At 43.3% G+C, this 11,243-nt stretch overlaps 1 long non-coding RNA gene across 1 annotated transcript; it reads left to right on the top strand.

The window, feature by feature from the left end:
- The first annotated feature begins 1,645 nt into the window (after nt 1-1,645).
- On the top strand, nt 1,646-8,828 carry LOC125463946 (uncharacterized). The gene is made up of 3 exons (XR_007249941.1): nt 1,646-1,744; nt 7,209-7,293; nt 8,518-8,828. It is a non-coding gene; the product is annotated as an uncharacterized LOC125463946 (long non-coding RNA).
- Nucleotides 8,829-11,243: the final 2,415 nt, after the last annotated feature.

Raw genomic sequence — 11,243 nt, forward strand, 5'->3', positions numbered from 1 at the left:
GGGGTGCAGGGAGTTGAAATTGATGGGGATGTTAGGCTGGCCTTTTTGGGCCAGGTGAAGATACTTGGCAAAACGGTCACCTAGTCTATGTTTGGTCTCACCGATGTACAGAAGACCACATCAAGAGCACCGGATGCAGTAGACTAGGTTGGAGGAGATGCTGGTGAAGCTCTGTCTCAGCTGGAAGACTGTTAGGGCCCTGGATGAAGGTGAGGGAGGTGGTGTGTGGGATAGGTGTTGCATCCTTTACAGTTACGGGGGAAGATACAGTGCAGTGGTGTTGGAGTGGTTGTTGGGGAGTGTGGCATGAACTAAGGAGTGGTGAAGGGAATGGTCCTTGTGGAAGGCAGAGAGGGTTGGGGTGTGGAAGATGTTCTAGGTGATGGAGTCTAATTGGAGTTGGCGGATGTGTTTGAGGATGATACATTGAATGCAGAGACTGGCGGGTAGAAAGTGAGGACAAGGGGGACACTATCTTTATGTTTGGAGGGTAGGGATTACAGCTGAGGAGTGGGGAATGGAGGAGGTGGGTGGAGGGCTGTCTGGATGACTAAAACCCAGACATACAACTTAGTAATGCCGAACATAGTAATGCACAGTTCCCCTTAAGCCAGAATGGTGGTGACCATAGCTGACTTACCTGCTCCTGAAATGGTCTATTGTCTATGGAAGGAACACTCAAGATTCAGCCTTGGGAACACATAGATAGGTTAGTTCTAACTTGATGTAGCTAAAAGCCAGAGTATGGTATAGCTATGATTACCATGGACAGCACTGTTTAGTATTAATGAATAATGGTGTAATAGGAAGTGAACAATCAGAATGAAATGCCTTTATAAGTTGGTCTGAATGAGGTCAGTTTTATCTTTTAGGACAAGCAGTTTTAATTCACTCTTCAGGAAAGAATGAATGAAAGCATTTTGTGCTTTTGATTTTTCCAGACCATCCACGGGAATGTCATAATACCAATCATTTTCTCATTTCTGCTTTTAATCTCGAGCCCAATCAGATCTACAGATGTAGATGCTACCGATGCTGAATTTCACAAGCACTTTGTGTTTTTGTTACTAACTATATAGCCTGGTGACCTTTCCACTTGACTAAGCCTCAATTAACCTGACCTTCAGGTATCTGCTATTGACTGGGCATTGGGAATTGTTGGGAACTGGATTACACATCGAGATCCTAGTCTTGGATTGGATTTAGTTCTGTGTGTAATCCACTGCATTGGCTTATCATTTTCTCTTCCCCCCACACATTTGTAAAACCCCATTCCAACCCAGCTATGAGTCTGTTGAACATTATACTAGCACACTTGGATTTAACAAGTCAGCAACTTACTGACTAGTGGCTAATTACAGATTCCTGACTCTGCACATGAACTGTGCCACAGCAGCACTCATTTTATACCCAGGAGATCTGGGAATGGGTGGGGTGATGCTATGGGCAAGAAGGGTTTAAGAGAGTTTCAGTTTGGTATCTTAACCTTAACTAAGTGCAATGTTGAGTAACTTCAGAATATAAATATGATAACTAAGAACTCAGGGGATAACCCCCAGTCACCGGTCTCATTTATTTATATCAACACTTGTGAAACGTAACAAAGCACTAATGCAAAGTTGTCTACTGTTTCAGTGGTGACTATGTTCAGTGGCTTTTCGATCGATAGAATTACATCAAAGATACTTAATTGGCGGTGCAACAATTTAGCACAGCCCGCGGATGGGAAAGGTGCAACATGAAGGTAAGGAGATAGCAAGAGCTCCGCAAGCAGAGTGACACAGAGGGAGAATGATAGGCCCATAACTCAGAGGTCAGTGGATCGAAGCCATGCTCCAGGTGCATGATGTTTTGCTCTGCATATTGCATTTTCATTGTCCCTGTGTCAGCATGGGTTTACTCCAGGTGCTCCAGTTTCCTCCCACAGTCCAAAAATGGATTGGCCATGCTAAGTTGTCTGTAGCATTCCGGGATGTGTATATTAGCTGGGTTTTAGGGGAATGGTTCTGGATGGGATGCTCTGACTGTTGGTGTGGACTTGTTGGACCGAATGGCCCATTTCCACACTTGTAGGGATTCTATGATGATGACCTGCAGATCTGTTTAACCAAACTCATCCTCACCCTTAACAACTTCTCCTTTAACTCCTCCCACTTCCTACAGACAAAGTGGGTGGTCATGGGCACCTGCATGGGCCCAAGTTATGCCTGCAACTTTGCAGGATATGTGAAACAGTCCCTCTTCCACAGCTGTGCTGGTACTATCCCCCCCGCCTCTTCCTCCGCTACATTGATAACTGTATTGGTGCTGCCTCATGCTCCCATGAGGAGTTTGAACAGTTCATCAACTTTACCAACACCTTTCATGCCAACCTCAAATTCACCTGGACCATTTCTGATTCCTCCCTCTCCTTCATGGACCTCTCCAACTCGTGTGACTGCCTCAAAACCAACATCTATTTCAAGCCCACCGATTCCCACAGCTACCTGGGCTATACTCCCTCTCACCCACCCTCCTGCAAGAATGCGATTCCCTACTCCCACTTCCTCCACCTCTGCCACTCCTGTGCCCTGAAATTTTATCTCTTTATCTCTTCTGCTTTTATCTCTTTGCCTGCCGTTACAGCTAGGTACCGCCCTGGTATTTGCACCGAAGTCACAGGAGACTGCTGTTTGGCATGCCCTGTAATGACTTTGGTGGATGCCCTCTGGGGACTCAACATTTAGAGGGTCTAAGCTTGCCTAATGTCATGTGTAAAGATGCTGGAACACCTTCCTGTAGGGACTTTGCGAGAAAAGGGTGACTACTAGATGCAGTGGAAACATTCTCCAGGAAGAATGTTCTCTATTCTGCCTCCCCTTTGCTTGAAGCAAGGCCTATAATATTATTTCCCTTCAGGTTCGCTTGTCGACTAAAGTATGGACTGTGCTGCCGCTACAGTTGTGTGCATTAAGAGTGAAGTCTAGGCTTGTGCATGCAGTTTGATGCATTTAACTGATCACAATGTCAGCACATAATCTTTACCAACACAATATTGCAAAATGGAAGGTCCTAATTCGATGAAGTATATCACACAGAGCAAGCAGCGCTTCCCAGTCAGCCTCTTTCACAAAATAAACATTAAAACAAACTTGTCTATGTTGCCCTGTAAGAAAAAGGTTTTATCATGGGCCTGTTTGTCCTCGCAGACCATCACCCTGTCTATAAGTAACTTCCTAGACCGTGTCAGGAATGTGACCTTCACAAACGTCATGAGAGGAGACCTCTTCCTCCGTCACTTCCTCTTTCTGCTTGAAAAGAAAAGCCTCTTTTTTGTCAAGTATGACTGTGGAGTGTGCAGCACATGACAATGGGGTATACCACAATACATTTCCAAGTGTTTCAGTCTCGTCTTCCAGAGGCCAATGATCTGCTCGACAATGGCCATTGTAGAAAGGCAGACAGGAACTGAAGAAAATTACATTTACCAGGATGTTGTAGTGAGTAAATTATTGGAAATGCAAGTTGACAAGTCCCCAGGTCCTAATAGATATCATCCTTGCATCTTAAGGGAAGTAAACAGTGAGACAGTTGATGTTAATTTTCCAAAAATCATTAGATTCAGGAAAGGGTCCTTTAGATTTATAAGTCGCTAATGTAACTTCTTTATTTGAAAAATAGGGAAGAAGGTAGAAAGCAGGAAACTGAAGGCCATTAACTTAACATCTGTCATAAGGGAAATGCTAGAAATAATTCTTAAAATCATTATAACACACACTTGGCAAAATTCAAGATAATGAGGAACACCCTATATAGGTTCATCAGAGAGAAATCATGTTTACCCAACTTATTGTTCATTGGAGAAATAACTTGTGCTGTAGATAAAGGGGAACCACTGGATGTACTGTATTTAGATTTTGTGAATGCGATTTTTATAAGGTACCACATCAAAGACTATTGTGAGAAATAAAATCTCATGGTGTAGGAGGTAAAATATTGGTATGGATAGAAGATTAGCTGGCTAACAGAAAGCAGGGACAAGGAACAAGTGTTTTTTTTTCAGGTAGGCAGGATGTCACGAGTATAGTGCCACAGCGGTCAGTGCTGTGGCTTCAATTTTTTACAACATGTATAAATGATTTGGATGAAGAGATAGATGTCACGAGTATAGTGCCACAGTGGTCAGTGCTGTGGCTTCAACTTTTTACAACATGTATAAATGATTTGGATGAAGAGATAGAAGGTATTGTAGTTAAATTTGATGATGACACAATGACAGGTAGGAGAGTACTAAAAAGGACATAAGGAGTTTATAATGGGATATCGATAGGTTAAGTGAGTGAGCTAATGGAGTACAATCTGGGAAAGCCTGAAATATTCCATTTTGGCAGAAAGAATATAAAAAAAGCTTGTTGTCGAAATGCTGAGAGATGGCAAGAGCTTCGTGATACAGAGAGACCTGGGTGTCCTAGTGCATGCATCGCAAAAGATTATTATACAGGTACAGCATGTAACCAGGAAAGTTAATAAAATGTTATGGGTTATTGTGAGATATTAATTGAATTAATTGTAAAAGTATGGCAGTTATGCTTCAGTTATACAAGGCATTGGTGAGACCACATCTGGAGTACAACACTGATCACTGTACTCATGGAAGGATGTAAATGTGTTGGAAGCAGTTCAGAGGATGTTAACCTGGAAAGGTGGACTGCCTTATGAGGAAAAGTTAGGCAGGCTGGGCCTGTAATTTCTGGAGTTCAGAATTACTTGAAACATATCAGACCCTGAGGGAATGTGACCAGGTGGATGTTGAAAGGATATTTCCTCTTGTGAGACAATCTAGAACTAGGGCTCACAGTTTTAGATAAATACTTAAACAGAGGTGAGGAAACATATCTTGTCTCAGAGGGTTGCAAATCTTTAGAATCCCCTTCCTCAAAAGACAGTGGATGCAGAATTTTAAACGTCCTTAAAGCAGACGTAGATTGATTCTTGATCACCAAGTCAATGAAAGATGTCGAGTCAAGGTTAAATTCAGGTCACCCATAATCTTATTGAATAGCAGTTAGCTTGAAGGGCCAAATGCCTACTCTTGTTCCTTGTTTGTTTGTTTGTATGTTTGGAGAGGGTGCCAATCAGGCAGACCACTCTGTCTGGATGATCTCAAACTGTTGTTGGAGCCACACGCATCCAGGCAAGAGGAGATTTTTCCACCACACTTCTGAGTCACACCTTAAGGAGGTGTCAGGCTTTGTGAGTCAGAAGTGAACCAGTCACCACACAATTCATATTCACTGGCCTTCTCTCGTAGCCCCAGTATTCATATGGATGGTTCAGATCAGTTCTTGGTCTACGGTAATTCCCAATATGGTATAGGATAATGTGGGAGATTAATGACAGTGATGAGAGGGAGATTAAGAACAGTGACTAGTGGGACATTAAGATTAGCGTGGAATTACAGTGATGGATATATGCTATTGAATGTCAAAGTGCGATGGTTACAATCTTACTTGTTGGAGATGCTTGTTGCCTCACAGTTGTATGGCATGAGTGTGGTGTGACTTACCATTTATCAGTACACCCCTGGACGTTGTCTAGATCTTGCTGCATATGGACGCAGACTACTACGGTATCTCATGAGTTGCAGGTGCACAATTATCATCAAACATTCCCACATCTGACCTTATGCTGGGAGGCAGGTCATTGATAAAACAATTGAAGATGAGTGCAGGAGCCTATGAGAACAGCTCTGCGTCCCCCTAACAGCTCTTAAATACTGTTTTAGAGAAAGAAGGTCTTTGTAAACTTTGTCTGTGTGTTCCCACTCCATCCTGCCCGATACACCTCTGTGCCAATCTCTGTAGATGGCCTTCTCTTTTTCTCCTGCATCTTCTCTGCCCATCAATCTCCTCCTGTCACTATCAGAACTTGAACAATCTTCCTTAATATTCCTACTCTTGCCCCTCCTCCTACTCACATCGAGTTCCCCATGCTAAGTCTTACCCATACACCTTCTTTATTCCATTCATCCACCCTTTCGCCCTCGCCAGTGCACCTTAATTGCCCCATTATGTTCCCCAACCTGTATATTATATAGCTCCTTGTCCACTTTGCTCCTAACACAGTGATTCTCTCCTCTGCAACCTAGTTTGTTCCTTCTACTCCTGGGGCAGCCTGGTGGATCAGTGGTTAGCACTGCTACCTCACAGGGCCAGGGACCTGTGTTCAATTTGGCCCTTGGCTGATTGTGCAAGCTTCATCCAGACTTTCTACCCATGTCTGTGTGCGCTTCCTCCAGGTGCTCCAGTTTCTTCTTACAGCCCAGAGATGTACATGTTAGGTGGATTACCCATAGTGTCCAGAGAGACATAGGCTTGCTGGCTTAGCTATTGCTAGTGCAGGGTGGAGTAGCGGTCTGGATGTCAGTGGGATGCTCCCTGGTGAATCAGTGTGGGCCTGATGGACCACATGGCCTGCTTCCAAACTGTAGCGATTCTATGATTTCCACAGGATTAGTCCAATATACCTGGCAACCCTGAAGCACCATTCCTTTCTATTTAACCCACATTTATTTGAACCTCTTCCCTTCAGATCCTTTTAAAGTTGAGCTTTGACAGCCTGTGCTGGCCAGATTTATGCATGCCAGCCCTGTGCAGCAACTTCAGTTGGACAGTATTTATCACAACCAGCCTTTATCCCGTGTACTGAAAGTGTTTCACTATCACAAGAAATTTCCATGTGACTCAGTCTCCTTATGTGCAGGTTGACACTGAGAGGCATCATACCTTACTCTGTTAATGTTATTACAAAGGAACAATTTGGTTATGTACGAGTTCAGTATGGAATAAGTTTATGGTCCATGGAGCGTGAAGAAGTCTACTCTGTTGGGTAGAAACGTCATTCATAGTCAGTTTGTGAACACGCACACTTCCCATTTATTGCTAACAAGAGTTGTGTGTGTTTGCCTCGAACAGGGTGTTTTACCGAAGGAAGCAATGCTCATAAAAAATGAAAAACTGAGGGTCAGCAGACCTGAAAACATTAACTCTGATTTTTTTCTTTCTCACATTCCGCCAGATGTGCTGAGCTTTTCCATCAACTTCTGTTTTTGAAGCAATGCTTATGTTATCTCTTGTAGCATTTAAAAAAAATACTAGGTATGGGTATCACAGAACTAAAGACTCAATTTATTACTATGAACTATTATGTATATACTTTCCATTCCTCAGGCTCATAACCAACTGGACTGGTGTTAAACTATTAGTTTACAATGGAACATACCACCAACAGAGTGCCAGGCTTCAAGTATCTGAGGTAGGATGGAGTGTGACCCTCAGGTCACATGCTATGATATAGTGATGATATCACACACGTGTCTCGTAAAGGCCGACTGAAATTCTCACTGTGAGATATAATAGAACAAAAATGATGATTATTAACACCCCAGCTTGAATATAATTCCTGTAGGTTGGGGTGTTAATATGTATTTGTGACATATTAATGAGTGCAAAATCGGTTCTGACAATGTAGACTGGGAAAGTCAACCTACCCGAAGGATTCTGAACACCTAATAGCAGAAGTTGGAGCTGGATTAGGAAAATGAACTTTTTCCTTCTGCCCAATTAAGATGCCCCTGCCCACCCTTTGAAAAGTTCTAGGTGGGCCCAGAAGGTTCCACCCAACAGTTGTGTTCCTCTCCATAGATGCTTTAGGGGCGGCACAGTGGCTCAGTGGTTAGTACTGCAGCCTCACAGCACTAGGGATCCAGGTTCAATTCCCACCTCAGGCGACTGTTTGTGTGGAGTGTGCACATTCTCCCCATGTCTGCGTGGGTTTGCTCCAATTTCCTCCCACAGTCCAAAGATGTGCCGGCTAGGTGGATTGGCCATGCTAAATTGCCCATAGTGTTCAGGGGTGTGCGGGTTATAGGGGGATGGTCTGGGTCGGATGCTTCAGGGGGCAGTGTGGACTTGTTGGGCCAAAGGGTCTGTTTCCACACTGTAGGGAATCTAATGTAATCTTACCTGCTGAGATTTTTCCAAAACTTCGCCAAAACATTAAATTTTTCCCATATTGTTTGCTCATAACTTAGAGTTTCCAGCAACTGCAGTAACTTGCCTTTTTTTTGTATCAGGACAGTGAATTCATTCACCTTTACTGACTGGCTATTAGTCTTCTGTCAATCTTGACAGAACGAGATAGCAGCCTACCTGCCTGCGTCAGATCATACCCAGACCTGACTTATACATGTAGGGGAGTGAAACACTGACTGAGTGCTGCAGGCATTTGTAGCCTCTCCAGTGGATGAACCTTTATTGCAACTTAAGGTCTGACTGGAAAGAGTTAAAAACGATCTCGTTTCAGCGCAACCTCTCTGTAGCTTTCAATGCTCTGAACATCTGCCAGGTTATGTTCTGAGAAACCAGATTGTTGGAAGTGGCGGTGGAGCTGCACTATGTTCACAAATACAAAAACCCACTGTCAGCTTTGATTCTGTTTGTGAATTTTGGGATCCTATTGCTTAATCTCATTTTCCAGAAACGCATCAGAATGCCACGGCCTTGTACACCAGAGTGTTCCGTTTGGATTCCGAGTTTCCCTGCAGCAGCGCTCAAATCGAGAATTTTAAAAACATTGATCCCAGAAGAAGAACAAACTGTCCCTTTCACCAACAACAACACGCACTTGTATGGCACCTTCAATGCAGTTCAACATCCTTCAGTGCCTTGCAAGAATAGAGTCAGACACAAAATTAACGTTGCTCCAAAGAAAGAGGGGCTGATATTCAGCAGCAAGTTCTTCTTGAAGATGAGGACTTCAGGTGAAATATTGGTCTAACCTGGGGTTAGCACGAGACTCCATCCGTGAGAAGGAGCTGAAGCAAACTCGAAGAACGGCCATTTGGAAGATCACTAACAAAGTTGATTACTGCTGAAGATATCTGCTAGTGTTCATTAAAGGGCTTCAATATACACTCACTCTTCACAACAAGTAGCTTGTTTGGAAATGAGCACAATATTGATTTCAAGTATGACTTAAAGGGCTAGTCATTATTTTACATTCACTGCTGCTCGAGCTGTGAACAGACCCTTTGAAAAACATATTGGCAATCTGTTCCATGTATTTAACCAAGGCTTTGCCAACACTTAAGGAATTGTTCTAGAAATTCACCAAAGAAGTTTGTAGGCTGTGCATCTCCACCTTGCAAGAGCCACCCACAAAAAGAAAGTGTTTGGTCATAGGCATTATCCTGGAGGAATCCATTGGCAAGATTCCTTCCTCCCAATGTAACCAGGGACATCCCTCCATCTTGACCTCTGATCTGAATCCACTATGCCCTCTCCCTAGAGTGATTCAGTGGTTAGCACTGCTGCCTCACAGCGCCAGGGACCCGGGTTTGATTCCACCCTCGGGCGACTGTCTGTGTGGAGCTTGCACATTCTCCCCTGTGTCTGTGTGGGTTTCCTGCTGGTGCTCCAGTTTCCTCCCGCAGTCCAAAAATGTGCAGGCTAGGTGGATTGGTTATGCCGTGTTGCCCCATAGTGTCCAGGGATGTGTGGGCTAGTTGGGTTAGCCATGGGAAATGCAAGGTAATGGGAATAGGGGAGGGGTGTGGGTCTGGGAGGGAAGCTCTTCACAGGATTAGTGTGGGCTCAATGGGCTGAATGTCCGTCTTCCACACTGTAGGGATTCTATGATTCTAAACCATCAAGTAATCTGTCCACTAATTCAGATGAACTGGGCACATGGAAGCCATAGATAATAGGAATTGCAGATGCTGGAGAATCCAAGATAACAAAGTGTGAAGCTGGATGAACACAGCAGGCCAAGCAGCATCTCAGGAGCACAAAAGCTGGTGTTTCGGGCCTGGACCCTTCATCGATGAAGGGTCTAGGCCCGAAACGTCAGCTTTTGTGCTCCTGAGATGCTGCTTGGCCTGCTGTGTTCATCCAGCTCCACACTTTGTTAACGTGGAAGCCATATATACTTTACCACTCTTCAATAATTTTTAACATTTTAAACAATGCATTCAGACATCTTGTGACACTCCTCTGAGGCACGTGGTATTTGAATCTCGATTTGTTACCCAGAGATATTACTGCTGTGCTGCAATAATCCTGTCTTACCGGCAATTGAATACTAAACCTGCAGATTTCTTGTTTCGTGCCTGCAGCTAATTCAAATTAATCAACAATTAGGACCAAAACCTTGCGTTAACTTCTGACTTCCAAACATGCCTGGCACAGCGTTGTTACTGTCCCTCCCCACATCAACCAGAATAGCCTTCGATAATTTTATTATAGATGTTGAAAAACTTAGTCAAAGAGCGTCTTAACAGAAAAAAAGGGGGTGGAAATGTTTGAACAATCTCGAAAAAGAATTCATATATCACAGCAGTGGCCATACTGTCCTGAATTCCTTGTTTAAGAAATCTACTGAAATATCCTGTACTTTTGGACAATTGGGTTAAACACATTGACTGTAAATCATTGTCAACCAAAGTAGAGCTTCACAAAATGGAATTTTAGAATCATAAAATCATACACATTGCAGAAAGAGGCCTTTTGGCCCATCAGGTCTGTACTGCCAAAGCTACACTAAATCTAAAGTAATCCCACTTTCCAACCCTAGATCCATAACCTTGAACGTTGTGACATTTTTGATGATTGAAAATTGCACCATGGCCCGTTGCCCTGTCTCCTCTGTGTTCACTAATTTACATTGGCCTCCAGATCAACAACTGCTCAGTTTGAAGATTTTCATTTCTATTCTTAAGTTCCTCCATTGCTGTTCTGTTCCCTTTCTCTGTAATCTCCTTCAGCCCTGCAACCGTGCAGAAACTCTCTTCCAATTTTGATGCTTTGCATATCCCTAATTTCCTTCATCCCACCAAAGGCCACTAGGGCTTCAACAACTTAGATTTAGGAAAACTCCCTCCCTAAAACTTTCTGTCTTTCTACTTCTCTCTCCTCCATGAAAATATTCTTTCAAGCCTTTCGGTCATTTATCCTAACATGTCCTTACATGATTCATTGCTAAGTTTTGTTCATAGAGTCATGAAGTCATACAGCATGGGAACACACCCTTCATTCCAATTAATTCATTGCCAACCATAATTTCAGACTAGATTAATCCCACATGCCTGTACTTGGCCCATATCCCTCCAAATGTTTCTCTGAGAGTTCATTTCACACACAAATGACTCTCCTGTCTAAAATTGTCCACCATGTCTGTTTTAAATCTTTCCCTTAAAAAACTGACCC

The sequence above is a fragment of the Stegostoma tigrinum genome, chromosome 26 (genome assembly GCF_030684315.1).
Source record: "Stegostoma tigrinum isolate sSteTig4 chromosome 26, sSteTig4.hap1, whole genome shotgun sequence".
Lineage (NCBI taxonomy): Eukaryota > Metazoa > Chordata > Chondrichthyes > Orectolobiformes > Stegostomatidae > Stegostoma > Stegostoma tigrinum.